The sequence below is a fragment of the Vidua chalybeata genome, chromosome 1 (assembly GCF_026979565.1).
Source record: "Vidua chalybeata isolate OUT-0048 chromosome 1, bVidCha1 merged haplotype, whole genome shotgun sequence".
Lineage (NCBI taxonomy): Eukaryota > Metazoa > Chordata > Aves > Passeriformes > Viduidae > Vidua > Vidua chalybeata.
Window position 1 is genome coordinate 107,355,127 of NC_071530.1, and position 10,011 is coordinate 107,365,137.

At 41.8% G+C, this 10,011-nt stretch overlaps 1 long non-coding RNA gene across 1 annotated transcript; it reads left to right on the forward strand.

The window, feature by feature from the left end:
* Nucleotides 1–6,257: 6,257 nt before the first annotated feature.
* LOC128798071 (uncharacterized) lies at nt 6,258–7,910 on the forward strand. Its single transcript, XR_008434319.1, has 3 exons — nt 6,258–6,420; nt 7,453–7,672; nt 7,766–7,910. It is a non-coding gene; the product is annotated as an uncharacterized LOC128798071 (long non-coding RNA).
* Nucleotides 7,911–10,011: the final 2,101 nt, after the last annotated feature.

Sequence of the window (10,011 nt, forward strand, 5' to 3'; positions counted from 1 at the left end):
GTATAAAGCAAGGGGCACTTTGTCACCCTGCTTTTACAGAAACTGAAGCCCAGTAATACCTTTCAATGCTGATTTTTTTTTTTCCCAGAAGGTGAAGACATAAAGCCATCATAACACAGGAGGCAACAACCTTCTTGTGGCATCAGCTGTCAACATCAGATGTTCTGTCTGTCCTTACAACTTTGTAGTTCTCCAGTCATTCCAGGAGGAGTTACCTTGCTCCTGACTAGGAGCAGGGCTGGATTGTATGGGCACCTACCAAAGAGCTCAATGTGTGCTGCTCACACACCAGTGTCTCCTGACCTTCAGAGGAGCAGTGCAGCCTTCTTGCTCAGTGTATCATGCTGCAGGTGGGTTGCAGAAGCTGCAGTCCTGAGGTGGGTCTTTTCCAAATTCATCCTTAGCCTTGTGTCTTGAAGTAGAACTTGGATGAACCAGTTTGCAAAAGTCTGAAAGGTTCTCCCATTGGCTGACAAGTAATCATTATTATCGTTATAAGGTGCTTTAGTTGAAAGGTCATGCTAACAGATTTTTACTAAACATTGACAGGAGGAAAAAAACTCACTGTCTATTTAGATACTGTTTATTAAATATAGTATAAGCAAATTTTTAAACTCTTTCCCCCTTTTCCAGTACATTCATATTTGATAGCAAAGCTGAATTCTGATGGTGATAAAAATATAGCTGATTGTAGCTTTCCTGCATGTGTACAAAGTGTAGCTGTTCTGAATCTGCTCCTTCCACTTCTTTCACCATACTGCTACATCTCTGTGCGTGTTGAGCTCCTTGGAACAGGAACTCTCTCTGTAGTTACAACTGTGCTTCACTTTAAAAAAAAATCATTAAGTAGTACATTTGTGATAGAATAGCAAATAATAAGGACAGGCTTTGGAGACCCTGTGCCTAGCTCATGTTATTAAATTGTCTGAGACCTCATCTATTGCCAAAACACTAAGACAAAGCCTAGTTACTCATAAATTGATGCAGAGATGACAGCTATTTCAGAGACACTACCAAAAGTGCTCAAGAATTTAGACATATCTCAGAACCAGGGCAGTTTTGAAAATTCTGCCTCATTGTTGTTTTGTTTGTTTTTACTTCTTCTAATACTAATATTTACAAACATTGCACACCATTCTGGGCACATTATTCTCACTATATGTGTACAGAGACCAACACAGTAACTTGTTGAGAAATACTGGGCACAACGTAACAAACAATAAACCTAAGGCAAATAGCAATACCTGTAAGTGCGTGCCTGCAATCAGATAATTCTTTGGTGGGTTTTTTTTGTTTGTTTGTTTGTTTGTTTTGTAATCAATAGGTTGGAAAAGATCTCTGAGATCATTAAGTCCATCCTATGATACAACACCACCATGTCAACAAGACCATGGCACTGAGTGCTATATCCAGTGTTTCCTTAAACACTTCCAGGTGTGGTGACGCCACCACTTCCCTGGGCAGTCCATTTCAATATCTAATTTGTGAAGAAGTTCCTCCTAATTCCTCCTAAACCTTCCCTGGCACAGTTTAAGACTATAATTTGGTTCTGCTTGGTTCTGCAGATGAGACACTGAAATTTATGCTGTGGCTTCAGAAGAATCAGTGAAGGGCTCTTAGTGCACAAGATTGAGCCCAAGGACTGTGCATCTCTTCCTGGTGTCAAGGTTTGGAGAGGAAAGCAATGACCTTGCAGAGGATCCCAAGCTGCCACCTGATTCTCACAAGTGAAAACAGGATACCTTTTGAAGATTTTCACTGTCATTCATTTTAATATCTAGGTGTGGTTTGATTCACTTCCAAATCAAACAGCATAGTAATATTCTCGAAATTAATAAATGTGAGAGTGAAGGATGTTTCTTGGCAAAATCCTATGCATACCTATTGCATGGCATAAATAATACATGGTGATAATTAATAATGATAAATAATAAATAATGCAGTCAGTTGCAGCACTGGGGATTGTGAATAGACCTACATTTATAAAAGTTGAAATTCTAAGCTAAAAGAATAATGTTTCAAGCACTAAGCTGCAACATTTTTGTATTATTGTACAACTCAGATCATTTTAGTATTATGTAAAGATTTTTGACCACCCATCTTGTCTATAAGCACATAACACCAAACAACATCAACAACAATTCATGCCTACTGCAGACCTCTGAGCATCAGGTTTACATGTCTGCAAATCAATTCCAGTGACCTAAACTGCTTGCACAAAGCAGGAATGGGCATACAATTGCACCTACAGCTGTGTGTGCCCTTAGAGCTAGGGGAACAAAAAGAGGGGACTGATGCAGCTCCAAAGTAGCCACAGAGAATTTCAAAATTTGTCTTTACATAAAACATACTTAATATTTACCATCCTGTACTATTCATAAAGGCATTGCATTGCCTCTCCTCTTTCACTGAACTCACATGTCGGTCCTGCATATTAGCCTCTGCTCTAATAGGGAATAGGAGAGCTGATTGACAGTTCATTGAACCAGATACTTCTTAAGGGAAAAATTGAAGAGGTTAATTATAATATCTCTTACTGCTTTAGTATTTCAGTGAGCCACAGTGTAAATATAACATAAGCCTAGAATGGAAACCAATATTTTTCTGACACCTCCCCAAGCAGGCACTCTAGGTTTTATGATGGTGAAGAGTCAGAGAATTCCAAACCTATTCCTCTGTATAGCAAAACAGGGACTTTCAAACAGAAAAATAAATTTGTTGGCTTTAACAATATATATTTTTGGTTAACTTAGCAGTTTCAAAAGTCCCTGCTTTCCCATGAATTCAAATGGGAGCTGCATTCACTGAGTTCTGCTCTGCTGCAGACTGTCATGCTGGCAATCTGTAAGTCATTTATTTATTATTTTTCACTGTAAGTGCAGCACCTTTTTCAGTGATTAGATTTTTTTATTCAATTATATATAGTGGTTAGAATGGCTGTTGTATTGCACTGCTACTTCATTTAAAGATATATTGCTTGGGCCTCCATTCAGCCAAGTACTTAGGCAGGTACCCAACTTAAAGTGCAGCACCATCAACACTGAGTCATCTGTTTTAAATTAGAGACTCCAGCTGAACCAGGACCTTAATTAGGCAAGCACAGTTTTAAGGACTCCTTTGCTTTTTGAGGCATAACCCACTGTCATCGATGGAAAGTTTGCTTGACTGCAGACTTTGTTTCTGTATTTCCAAGGCATAGATTTCCCCAGTGATGGTGTTTTATCACGTGTTTTTATCACTCCATCCCTAATGTCTTTCACTGCACAAGAAGGAAAGACATGAAAAGAAAAGGCAGAGATGGGAAGGTGGCAATTTAGGGACTCTGTGTCTGTGTGACAGGCATCCTAAAGGAGAAGAAAGAAAAACATTTAGGAAGTTCTGTGTAGCCAATGTTCAAATACAAGACCACTCCACTGCAGGTAAGAAATGAGAAATTTTGAGGGCTACTGAGCACTGACTCTTCACAGTGGATCAATGTTCAAAGTTATTTAGCACAGGTGTTGCTGTAATAGCGGCACACTGATAAAATTCCGTGTGTACTGGCCCTCAAGCACCTCTCTCCCACCTGTGCAGTGGTGTGGTATTAGTATGCTGAGGCTGTAATGAAAACCTTATCATCAGCTGGACTGTGTCAAACCCTGCTTTTTCATCATGTTATGCATGCTTCTCTCCTCCTCTGGGCATTGGTCTGCACATTTGCAGCTTGTACACAGGTTTTGAAGAGATTCAGATGGCTGTTGTTGTTGATCATTGTGTGTGTAGTACCTCTAGAGCTAGGAAGTTCTTTTTTCTACATTTGTATGGTATGAACTCCTCTTTTCCATCCCAGCTCCAAGGATTCCAGGTGAGGAAGTAGCAGATGCATGTTGAACAGGAGAAAAACAGGAGAAACTGATGCTCTGGGCAGATTTCTGTACAGGCTGAGAACCTGGGCTGTTTGCAGAGAAGAGAAGCTCAAATTTCTTTTCCTTTCATGTGGTAGTTGACACAGCATTCCTTGGTCTTTAACCCAAGGTCTCTGATATCCCTTTACACAGATATGGGATAGGGGTGGGATGGAGAGGGAGAGGAGCAGATAAACAGAGAGGGGAAGGAAAGAAAGAAAAGAAAGCAAACAAGAAAGAAAGGATAAAATATGTGAGATTTTTAAGGGAAGGTAATAATTTTATGATACCTACTGATTCATTTTAAAAAAAGCCTACAAATGACAGGTTACTTCAGATCCAGCAAAGTTCAAATTAAATACACACAGGAAACATTTGCCTGAGTTTCATTTCGTTATATTAATCAATTAGACATGCTGAGAGAAAATGGTGGTTGGCACTAGTGTCACCAAGTGGTGACAAGAGAGGTCAGTGACTATCCCATGGACGGAGGGACAGAGGGACAGACAGTACATGTCCTTTAATGGAAGGGTGGCTTGTCGAAAATTGAATCAGTCACCCTCAACCCAAACAGAAGTTCCCAGAGGAAAAAAGGCAGAGCCACTCAAGAAAGTTATGTGGGAGGCACCTCAGCTTTGACAGCAGTAGAGCAGCATGTGGACAGCTCTTGACTTGGCTGGACCCTGTCTAGCCCCACTGCTGCATGTTGAGGTCTCCCACCCCCAGTCCCCAGTGGCCCTGGCTCTGCTCTCACTCCGTGCAGCACCACACTGGATGTCCTACAAGCCCAGCACAGTTAATCTGCCACCAGATTAATTGCTATGTGGATACTCAAGAGCTGACTGTAATATAATAGCACTTGTATAAAACAGGATTTTATCACTTTTTCCTTTTTATAGTATGGGAGTGACATATTTGTTCCATTTCTCTTAGGTATAGGATACTTAGCCTGCTGCACTCGAGTTTCTAATTCTTTCCCCATCCCTACCTATGAATCATAGGGTTTTTCACCTCTTGTTCCACTGACGCACAAGATGCAGCTGGGATCCTTCCTCATTTACGCTGTTTCGTACTTGAAGAAGTGCTGCCAATGCTACCAAGCCAACACACATGTCCCACACAGATGTTAGAGCTCTTAAGACCCAAAGAGAATGTGGCTGAGAAAATTCAAGAGCGGGACATGGGAAGAGGCAATCTCTCTTCCCATCAGCCCTAAGGAGAATAACATCAAGTACTGCAACGTAAAATTAAAACCAAAGGTCACATGCAGGGAAAAAAGAAGGTACCTAGCATTTGACAGATGGATAGAACTGACAAATAGAAAGGACAAACATGATTTAAGTATAGAAAGTGTTTGAATAAATAATATCTATTCTAACATTTCATCATCAACATATCAGCTAGACACTTTGTTGGTGGAGAGAAGAGAAAAATAAAATTTATCTTGCCATTTTTGCTTTACTAGGGAATATGTAACAGTTGGCAGTGTAATACACTTTTTATTTTCATGAGTTATGGATGTGCATGGCCATCCCTAAAAAATTGAAATAAAAACTGTATTACACCGCCAAGTCTCATATACTATATTTATACCATACCAGAGGAGGTGTCTGCAGAGCAACTATAGATATAAACTTTTATTATATCTATAGTTTCTCATGTTATTAGTATAGTTGTGAAAATAATAGGATTTACTGAAGGTTGTTATTCCCCCTAGCATCACTGATGTGGTATGAACAATATATTGACCTTTTGGATATTTTTGAACCATTGTAATGGTTTTGAAAATGTGGTCACCTGACATGAACAGCCAGAGTCCTTGTCCCCATCCCAAGACAATGGGCTCATGGTGTCTTTGTAAGGCATTATTTAGATTAGCCTCACAAAGTACACCCTGGTACTACCAACGGTGCTTCCCTTTTGTCCTTCTCAGTGTGCAGGGAACGCTAACCAAACCCAGCCCTTTAAATAATTGCAGAGGGGGCATGAAGGCCCCAGACTGCAGCAGACCGCAGGATAGGGTAGTGCTCTGTCATTGTGCTTAGGTTCCTACAGCAGAATGACACAGAAATTTGCTACTGAAATGGGTAAAGCCCATAGACCTTGTTAAGCTAGATGATTTCAGGTTTTCTAGGTGGTATTCATGCTTCCTGACTGATTTCCCAGCTTCTTCTCAAAGGCAAATCCCTTGCCCTGTGAGCCTGCCCACTTTTCCTCAGCCCTACTGATTCTAGCAGGAGAGCAGGCAGGAGCAAGGATCTATTCAGTCCTGACAGGGAGATCCTGTGGTGCTTGACACTGTGAGGTCATGGCAAAGGATCCACACAGGAGGAGTCTCTGGGCACTGATCAGCCCTGCTGATGGGCATGAATATGTTAGGAAAAAACATGAAGAAAGGAAGCTGCCACAGGTGCTCACTGTAATGCAGGCTTGCTCTGCTGTCCTGCACACTCTGTGGGAATACAGCTGATATTCTCTGAAGCAAAGGGAACACTCCTACTGACAAGTTGCCTTTGCTTCCTGTAGGTGCAAAAAGGTACTCTCTCAAGTTTTTTGAGCTTGGAGGCACAGGGAAGCCAGGAGCACCTGTTTACTGATGGGAAATGCCAATAGAAATGGGTCTGGAAGAGCAGCATATTTATAGCCTCACACAGCACCATATGGTGCTTGGTAGCAGAAATCATCAATTGAGACAGATGAGCAAATTTAAATTTCAGCTTAGATTTGATTTTCTTTTTTTTTTTTTTAGCAATCATTTTATTTAATTTGCTCTCTGTCTCTGAGTGCTCATGCTGACTTGGCTGTGTCTTGCCCCTTGCTTTCTGGAGAAGGCTGTAGGGGCATGCAGCCTTAATTGTTTAAATAACTCTATATCTACTGGAAGAAGGGGAAGGGGAGCCTCAGAACAAAAGATATGTCTGGGGATGATGGGCTGAGAAGCTGAAGTCAAAAGGACACACAGCTCAGGCCCTTAGGACTGGAAAAGCAGCCCTTAGAAATCTGAGGTCAGTCAGGCCAGAGGCAAAACTGATTTCTTTTTAATCAAGCTTAATTGTTTATATTAATACATGAATTTGCTCACAATGATTCAACTCAGCCTTTTAGCAGATCTCTGAAGAAAAATTTTGAAAACCTCTTTTTTTTTTTTTTTTTTTTTTGGCAAGAGTATCTCTGAGCCTATGTCTGTAAATTACCTTTGGGTTTATAAAGGGCTGCTGTGGTCTTTTGAAAATGCAGCAGTTTCCTTGGTATTAGTGCACATCCAGCGCAAAATGAAAGATTCTTGATTTCCAGCCCTATTACCCTATCCCTGTTCATCAATTTAAAACCAGTGTAGCAAAGCTCCAGCTCTTCAGTATAAGCCCTCCAAGCTCAGTCTCTGCAGAAGTGACTATGGGGCAGCAGCCATGGGGCACTGCCTTTTGTGCTGGATTGTACCATCCCTGGCTGGCACACCTCTGTGCCACCATAATACAAGTATTTGATAACTCCTATCTACACAATGTCCTCTAGATATGCAGTCTGAGTAATCTTGCATCAGTCTTTACCACCTTTCTTTGCACCTCAGCTCAAGAGATACAAGATGGAAGATGAGCTTGCATCCCCTGGTGGGACTGTACTTCTGGGTCAGGACAGAAGTGTCTGAGGATATTGCTGCAATGATGCCTGCAATGGTCCAAGGCTTCCTTGGAGAGCAAATAGCATCCTCCAAAATCTGGGGTGCTGAATCTGCCACACACCCCTCACAAGCCTAAATGCAAAGGGTACTCTTTTGTTCATCTGCTAAGGTAACTGATGGCTCACCAGGAGGCCCGTGTAATGATTGTAGTTTTGCTGATTTATTAAGTGCCAATGGTGTTTTAATATTGTTTGTGTTTCAGAAATAAAGATAGTCATTGCCCTGAAGGCTTACAGTCTGAAAGACAGATACACACAATACACAACTCCCTATGGATACTCAGAAGAAAGATTTTTTTTTATTAAGGAGCTATTCTGATTTAATTTGGTTCTTTAATGTGATATTGGAGCAGTGCGGGGTTGAATGTCAGCCAGCTGAAAGCACTCCTCTGCTGGGCTATAAAGACTACAAGACGAGTATCAGCATGTGGAGGGAGGGGACATGCAGCCCCTGTCTGACTCAATCAGAGCTTCAGGACATGAATTCCCAGTGATTTGTTCCTTGACCAGCAACCTCCATCAACCTGCTGCTTATCGGGGGCTCTCATTCATTGCCCAAGCCAGGAAAGTTAAGCTACAGGGAATGTGCTAAACTAAAATTTGGTGTTAAAGGACACGACAGAGAGGTGATGTGAATTTCTGCCTGTTTCACAGTGGAGCTGAAGCAAGCAGTCTATGTGGCATAAGTAGGCAGAAGGGCTTAAGGTTTTATAGGCCTCTCATGGATTATGAATTTGGCACCCACCTAGAGTTTCTATTTGCTCTGTGGTTGGGATTGCCAGGGTGGATGAGGTCAGTGGAAATGGACCAACATTCACCCAGCCCCTGTGGCCCAGAGAGTGCTTACAGGCTACCAGAGAGCAGTAATTCAGGAGGCAAAGGGCAAGGGTGGTACCTCCACCACCCTTGGTGGTTCTGCAAGAGGTTCTGCACGCAGGCATCTGTGCCTGTGCGTGCATCTGGATGCGTGCACAGAGGAGCCTTTGTCAGTGTAAAATGATTGGGAGACTCACCGTTTTAAGGGGCTGGCAGAAACTCCTGTGCCGTTGTGCAGTCACCACTGGCGAAAGGTGCATTCAGGTGGGGGTCCTTCCCCAGCCTTTCGGGAGGCTGACAAAATTACCTTCTCTGGACCATGCATGACTTCCTCCAGTGCTGTGGCCAGAAGGACTCTACCGCTCATTTCCTGCAATTCCACTCAGGGCCCTGACCTCCCACACAGAGCGAGCTGCAGGGGGAAATGTTAGTCCTTATTCTTTCACTTAAATCAGTGCCAAAATCAATTTTGAAAAATCGTCTCAAAGTTGCTTTCAACTCGATCTGGGTGTTTCTTTACTGCTAGAATATCACCCCATACACTGGAATCGTTATTACATCACACTAATCTAATTTAAATGCATTTTTACTGTACTTGGTTTAATGAATGTGGAATGTGTCACTATGAAATTGCACCATTAATTTGATAAATAGGACTTGAAGGTATAATTTTTTCCAGCATTGCAGACTAATGAAGCTAAAATACATATATAATAAGAAGTGTAAATAATAAATTATTCTTAGGAGCAAAAAAATTAATTAGATCTTACCACAAATTGCATCTCAATGTCAAAGTTTTTTTACACTACTGACTTTCAAACTAGTTGGAACATGACTGTGATCCTTGGAAAGTTTCTCAAGTAATTGCTGTGTGTATACGTTTTGGGGAATATACCTCAAGAAACTACCTAAGTTCCTACTGATCTCTCACATGCAGCTTTCCCGTGCTCCCTTCCATCACACCTGAATCTTAACAGCATTTAGAACAATTCCTGTTATTATTTGTTCTAAATTTCAGCATCCTCTTTATTCTTGAAGACCCGAGGAAACCGTTTTCTAGATTTCTGACACTGAAGGGAGAGCAAAACTAGGACACACCACATGCAAATTCTCTGCAGAGGCGACTGTGCCCCCACTGCCAGCTCGCTGCCTCTGCTGCTGAAATCAATGGGAGTTTTTGCACCAACTTCAATAGGAGAAGAGACTCCTGTACAAAGCACACTACTTTTCACCGGTAATGGAAATGTCACAGCGGTGCCATTCAGGAAGGAGACCAAGTGGAGGGAAATTAAAGAGGAAACTCCAGTCTTGTGCAGTTTAGTTGCTGATAGCTCATCTCGCTCAGCCTGCTGCACCCTCAGCCAGTTACACAGTGCTGCCTGGTTTAGCATTCTTTGTCTCTTTGTCATTTCTTATTGAGCCCACAAAGAAAGGTTTTATCTCACTCCTCTGGAAAAGAAAGCGCCTAGAGATTGAAGAGATCAGGTGGCATTTCACCTCTAGTTTTCTTCATTCCCAGCTGGAGAGCTTTGAATGCTCTGCACAGCCAACTATTCTCTGACTATTCTATAGCTAGATGAAGGACCATTGGCCAAAATGTCATCCTTAACCTTATTTTCTATTCCTAGTTTCT